The sequence below is a fragment of the Octopus bimaculoides genome, chromosome 13 (assembly GCF_046866305.1).
Source record: "Octopus bimaculoides isolate indiv1 chromosome 13, ASM4686630v1, whole genome shotgun sequence".
NCBI classification, from domain to species: domain Eukaryota; kingdom Metazoa; phylum Mollusca; class Cephalopoda; order Octopoda; family Octopodidae; genus Octopus; species Octopus bimaculoides.
In genome coordinates, this window is record NC_142940.1 from 33,081,353 (window position 1) to 33,088,852 (window position 7,500).

The 7,500-nt window shown below is 37.3% G+C and overlaps 1 protein-coding gene across 1 annotated transcript in view; it reads right to left on the reverse strand.

The window, feature by feature from the left end:
• LOC106873265 (heart- and neural crest derivatives-expressed protein 2) overlaps positions 1–4 on the reverse strand; it is a 109,446-nt gene extending 109,442 nt beyond the window's left edge. Inside the window, exon 1 of the mRNA XM_052972579.2 lies at positions 1–4. This exon is cut by the window's left edge and continues 647 nt beyond it. The gene's annotated coding sequence lies outside the window, so the exon portion shown is untranslated.
• Positions 5–7,500: the final 7,496 nt, after the last annotated feature.

Below are 7,500 nucleotides of genomic sequence, written 5' to 3' on the forward strand. Positions count from 1 at the left end.
GCCGTAGTAAATAATTATATGCCATTACTGTCTTCAGGCACCCAAACACACGCAACATACATCTACATGCATATATCGAAACGCCAGTGTTTTAATGGTGGCAGCTGATGAAGGATATGTCCTCTATGTGGCCTGCTTGTTTTTTGTAACTGGTTTATCATTTTGTCCATGTTTTTTTGCAACGTCATGTACCCAGATATGTATCTATATGTACATGTAGATGAAGGTATGTACATACATGTACGTATATATGCATATACTCATATATTGTTTGTATTATACATATATATATATATATACATTGGGTCATCCCATAAACAATGCGGTTTTTTAAACTTCTTTTATTTTTCAAAATTAAGATAAACAAATTTTTTTTTTAATCTTAAATATATTCTCCTTCATTTTCTACAATGCTCTTTCCATCTATCTGGTAGACTTGCAAGGCCCCTCTTCCAAACTTCACTTGTCCGTGACAAAAAATACTCCCCCAGTACAGTTCTGACCTCGTCTACAGAATTCATTTTTTTCTGTCCAAATGATTTTGAAGATAGTGGAATAAATGATAAACAAATGGGGCAATGTCCGGCGAATATGGTGGGTAGAGCATCGTTTCCCATTCAAACTGTTCCAGCTTTTAAAGTGTCATCCTCGCTGTATGTGGCCGACCATTATTCTGATGGAAGAACACCTTTCGTTTTGAAACCAAAGATGGTCGTTTTCCTTCTAGCGCTGACTTAAGCCGCTCAGGCTGCTCGCAATAGATCTCCTTTGTTATCGTTTGGTTTGGGTTTAAAAGTTCAAAGTGGACTAAACCTTTCATATATCCTACCAAACAGATAACAACACCTTACGTGGGGGAAGGCCTTCTTTAGCCTTGGGTGCCGGTGTTTCTCTTTCCCCTACTCACTATCTTCGGTGTTAGACATTTTTATAGAGAACCCGTTTCTCGTCACCAGTCACTATTCGGTCCCAAAAAAGCTTCATTCGTGAGACGTGACCGCAAAAAAGAGCACACATTCACTGTGTGTGTGTGTGTGTGTGTGTGTGTGTGTGTGTAGTATATAATATATATATAGTATAATATATATGCGTGTGTGGTATATCGTGTATAATATATAAGTGATAATTTTATATTTGAGTATACATCTTGTAGTATGCCGTTTACATCCTGTTCACAGTATTCGTCAATAATACTATTACTTACTCTACGGAAAATATGCAGTCCTGAACAGAACATTCGAATTTACCCAGCGAGAAAAGTTACCAGAGCCTAGCAACTTATTGTTAGCTGGGAGACCATAAAAGGACTGTTGTGGTTAACCGGGATCTGAAACCGACTTAAGACGAAACACGGTGACACCAGGATATATCACTCTAAATTCATTTTTGGATATATATATATATATATATATATATATATATATATATATATATATATATATATATATAATATATATATGGTTTGTGTATCGATCTTGTCCTTCCAAAAACGCAATGTCATAGATAAGTTGAAAACACAGCTGTTCAAGTATGTACGAAAGAGCAAGTCTTGTTTTTATTCTCAGATTGTAATCTGAACAAGAGTAAAAGATTTGAAAGTTGTGTTAGTAAGCGAAAAGTGATTTGAAAATGATGCGATAAAGATCTGAAGACCAATCACTGTCTTCTGACATCAACCATTGACAAGAAGCAACAAATGTCAGAGAAGAAAGATACATTGATACAAACACAGAGAAACCAGTGTGGTGGAGTTGACCAGTGCCATCTACCTGTGTTCAACGGGAAGAAAACCTCCAAGAAATAGTGAAACAGAGATTAAACAGCGAGCTGATTATGAAGAAGTAGCCATGATACAGGCTCAAATTAAAAATATAGAACTGATTTAAGGCCCATTAACCGGACCGGGAAGAGGCGGAAGAAAATAATGTAGATGGACAGAATTTTTATCTCTTTCATACTTTAGTAAGTCATGTACAAAGCATACGAGACACAGATATAGATGATGCTCGAGAAAGAGGTCGTTGCAAAACTGAAAAGAAATAGAAATTAAGGAACTTAAGAGAGGTTGTCTGTAATTGAGCATTCTGTATATTGAAAGTGACAAACTTTGACAATGAACTTTTGGAGGATTTTGCTCTGAGCTCTGAGGTAGGCCATGAAAACACTTTTTTAATGTTAATGTTTTTGATTAAAGTAGCTCATTTCTTTAAAATATATTTTAAAACCGACGGCTTAATGACAACATGAAGTAGGATCTATAAAGCATCACACTGTCAATGTCATGTAGCTGTGGCTATCTTAAAACTTTCTAACAAATAAAATGTGGTAGACTATCGGTATTTTTTACACAATGTAACAGTATACTTTCAATTTCATTTTCCAAAATATTCTACAAAATATATACAAAGTTCAGTTATTGTAAAACTTTTCCACTGAATAAATTTCAGCAGTTGTGCATATATTTTTCAATCACTCGAGTATCTAACAATAACATCTTCTGTTCTTTAGAGGAGAAATTGTGAAGTGTGAAATTTTACACAGTTGTCATCACCTTCGGTTTTATTTAGTTTTATTTAAAACACTCTTCCATCTTCTTTCTCTGGTGGAGTGGGGAGTGGGGTTGTGAGGAACCTCACAAGAGGAATCTCTCTTTATCTGTGTGCGTGTGTTTATATGTGCATACATAGGTATATGTATAAGTATGTTTGTGCGTGTATATATATATATATATATATATATATATATATATATATATATATATATATATATATATATATATATACATATGTATGTATGTAAGAAATTTAGATTCAAGGTGAATATGGTACTTAAGTTTAGGCACCAGAATTACGTATGGTGTTATCCAAACAATTCCAAAATAAGGTGATTAAAATCAAAATAAGCAACAAGGATATTCAAGGTTAATGCAGTACGATCGTTTCATGCGACTCCATTTATTTGAGCAATGTGAGCATTACATTAAATGTAAAATGCAGAGTAATCTTCAGCTGCACAAAAATACAGAAAATTTACTGAAATTTCATTTCAGTAGAAGGACATATTATTGTAACTACATTTAAAACACTCCAAGTGGGAAGGAAGAATACAAAAAACCATTTTGACTTAGCCAAACCATTCAGGCTAGTATGTATGGATGTATGTATCAAAACAGAAGGTTGAAAAGGTTTGGTATTATTTATTCCCTGTGACTATGCTTCGTTTCCTAACAAGAGTTGCAGAAATAATGAAATATATCTGTAATGGGCAATAAATATTGCCAAATTTTTCAATAAATATTGCCAAATCTTTGATATTTAATTACTCTGCAGAAAGTACTTTTCAGTATTTTCAAATCTCATGTAAAAATAAGACATCTACAAATATACTTTGGAGTAGTGGAATATGCAGATGTCCTTCATGAGAACACAGATTACAACCTTATCTACATACTGTATATGCATGTGTGTGTGTGTGTGTGTGTTTGTCTATGCGTGTGTGTGTGTGTGTGCGTCTGAGAGTGTGTGTGTTTGTCTATGCGTGTGTGTGTGAGCGTTATATTTTGATTGGTATCTAAGTTCTTCTTAGGAGAGTTCAACCCAGTCGATAACAAAGCGATAGTCTTTTTGAGTTATTTGTAAATATGTGGTTGAGTTGATGTTGGTTGAGCTGTCAATGCATACACCCATATATGTATGTATGTATATATGTATGTATTATGTATTTATGTATGTATGTATGTGTATGTATGTATGTATGTATACGACGGGCTTCTTTCGGTTTCCGTCTACCAAATCCACTCGCAAGGCTTTTGTTGGCCCGAGTCTATAGTAGAAGACACTTGGTGGCGAAGGTGCCACACAGTAAAAAGATTTTTAAAAAGACATACATACATACATGCAGCATGCATGCATGTATACATACATACATACATACATACATACATACATAAGTACATCCATATAGACATACATACATGCAAAAAGGTAGTACTCAGAGATATCTACGTTAAACAAAACCATATCCCATAATATTTTTGCAGTGCCATTACTAGAACAACCACTTTGAATATTGCAATATTAGACTTGACACTTGATGAGATTTGTAGCCTGGACATCGCGTCTAGAGGTACTAACCACCACTTGCAACTTTCACATTAACAGCGACACCGATAGGATCTGTGTGAGACGAAGATATGTTGGCAGAAACATAAGATCGGTCCAAACAGCCTTCAAACGTTGCATTTTATCACTCAGACGACAGTTGCTGAACAATAAAGTAAGAACCGAGTACATTACATGCGTACTCAAAAGTGAGAGCAACAACTTCTTCAGAGTATGGGGAAAAACTCCTGAGCGAGTATTTTTAGCGTACAACTGTGTCATGCGACCCAGAAAAGGCTGGAATGACTCACGCAAACAGAAGCTTGGAGAAGCACTCATCATACGTGCAGAAAGCAAGCTAGAGAATAACAGCAGCATTGACTGGTAGAAGTACATACCTTTGCTATCTATAGAAGACAGCTACAAAATACCTAATGAACAAGAGAGATAAAGATGCCACCAAAGATTCACGTTGTGAAAGAAAATGTCGTTTGCCATACTAGTGTGGAAGATGTCACCCACATCAGTAGCAGCTGCCCCGAAATTTCAACAAAGTATTATTTATTTTGCGAGACACGACATAGTCGAAAATAACTATTTACTCAATACTATCGGCAGGAAAGATTGCCCAGCTGGATACTGGATCAAATGCATGACAGAACCAGAATGTATTTACCCCTTTAAAAACAAAGAATATTGATGGAATATTCCAATGACAGCAGCAACCTGGTGCAAACACAATCGATCAGATATTGGTCTGTGGGACAGAGAACAGAAGTCATACACAGCTGCAAAGGTCAGCTACTCAATGGATGTGAAAGTTCAAGAGAAAGAAAGCATTTATGGCGAACCCGTCGTCGTCGTATCCGAAAATTTAGTTTCTTTGCTGAACGCTTCCTTTATGTTGATGACGTTGGTGACTCTGTAAACCAACTCTAGCATAGAAGAGTCGATGGTATTGACTGCATGACAATGTTGGTGGAGGACGAGGTGAATTTTGTTGGGCCTTCCTCTCCTGTTATTTGATTTCTTCGTTTTCTCTTCTGGTGGCTTCGAAGTTTTTAGTTCCGATGGTGATGGAACACTGCCACTTGGTACGGTCTCAGGATTGTGTTTCAAACGATTTAGGCTCAAGTGCAATGGCTTTCAATGTTGCTTTGAATTAGTCCTTGTATCTTCGAAGAAAGCATGACAATATGTCTGAACGTGTGTTCCACCAAAGCATGCTATCAGAAGAATTTCCAATCACAAACGAACTACAACAAAGATGCATCTTGCAACCTGCGCTATTCTCCTTGTTTGGTGAACTGAAGGGAAACTTAAAGCTCTAGCACCTTGGCTATGATATTCCATATGTACCTATCACTATGGGTAACCTCAGATTTACACACAAAAAACTTGAAATGCAGGGATTTTCTAAGAAAACCCAAAAGAAATTGACGTGCATCCTCCAAATCTAATCTATTAGCGGCATTGTGAAAATATGTCATTCTAAAGAATCCCTATCTGAGATTCTTTAAGTGAATATAGGCACATACTTGGCTGTGTGCATCTGCAAAGAGACCTGCGCAGAAAGGAATGACGCATGCGCACATATAAGCAAACACATATCCACGCGCGCGCGCACAAGCACCTAACTATTAAACCTAAGAACTAAAGAGACATAGTCACACAGTGTACTAGTGCAGGTGTATGCACCTGCATACATGCACACACTAAACTCAATTATAATATTTACAAACCCCTGGAACTCTCTTAACCCAAAATATCGTCTTTTGTTAGGGATTGGACTGAATCTAAAGAAGAACTTAAATAAATCCCCAAAGAAAAACATATAAATTAGATATAGAAATGTATATGTGCGCGTGTACGTTTGTATGTTTGTGTTCATGTGTATATACAGAAAGGGTTAAGTGCGAGAAGGGAATATAGTAGTAGTAGTAGTAGTAGTAGTAGTAGTAGTAGTAGTAGTAGTAGTAGTAGTAGTAGCAGTAGCAGTAGTGATAGCAGCAGCAGCACCAACAACAACAACAACAACAACAACAACAACAACAGTAGCAGCAGCAGTAGTAGTAGTAGTAGTAGTAGTAGTAGTAGTGTCATCCATGATGATGATGATGATGATGATGCCAGTGGTAGTGATGATGGGGAGAGGGCGGTTTAGGTGTTGCGGCTAGTAGTGAACTGAGAAAATAACAACATTCACAACTATATACATACACACACACACACACACACTTACACACACGCGCACACACACACATACACACACACACACATACACACACACACACACACACACAAATCCATCTATACTATACATACACAAACAGTACGGATATAATTCACCATATCTGCTCCTGTAGAATCTAGCTTATTTGATACTTTAAAAACCACGCCTTCCTCGTATGACGTCTAGGAAGCATCACCCAATGAGCTCTTGGATAACTCCCATCTCTACTAGCTGGTGAAACCGCAGATAAATGTTGTTCGCAGTGATGTAAAGATAAGTGGGCGGAGTGAATCGTAGGACTACCCATATTGTAAATATTCATTTCTTTTCGTTTGTGTGTATATGAATTGTGTGTGTGTGTGTGTGTGTGTGTGTGTGTGTACATGTGTGTGTTTGTATACACATAAGTAAATATTTGTGATGAGAGTGAATGATTTCGTTGCATTGGGAGGGACTGTATATTACGAATATGCGTGCGTATGTGAGAGCGTATTTGTGTGTGGTAGTGTGAGTGTAAGAAAACAGGAGTGAGAAAATGTTTGTGTCTGTGTGTGATTGATTTGTGCGTGCGTGCGTGCGTGTGCGCGTGTATGTGTGTATGATATCTAATAAACATATCGCTAGAAACAGCCGTCCACATCCGCGGTGGGCTTTGTGATACCTTCTGGTATCATAACATACTTTAACCATGGGTCACGGCTTAACTAGCCACGCCGCAGTAATCTGACATTTAGATGCCACAGATTGCATCCTTCTGCTGTCTTCATTATTTGTAAGTGTTAAGGAGGTGAGCAGGCAGAAACGTTAGCGCGCCGGACAAAATGCTCAGCGGCATTTCATCCATCTCTACGCTCTGAGTTCAAAGTCTGCTGAGGTCGATTTTGCCGAGTATCCCTTTGAGATCGATGACATGAGTACCAGTTTAAATATACATGCACTCATACACACTAACGCACATCACTATCAACCTATACAAAAAAGATAGATACATACATACCTGCATACATGCTACGTTCACACATGCAAAATAGAAAGTACACACACACACACACATTCGTGCATATATCTACATATTATATTTAATTATATGGTGAGTGTGTGTGTGTGTGTATGTGTGTATGTGTGTGTCTGTGTGTGCGTGTGTGTGTGTGTATGTGTGTGTATGTG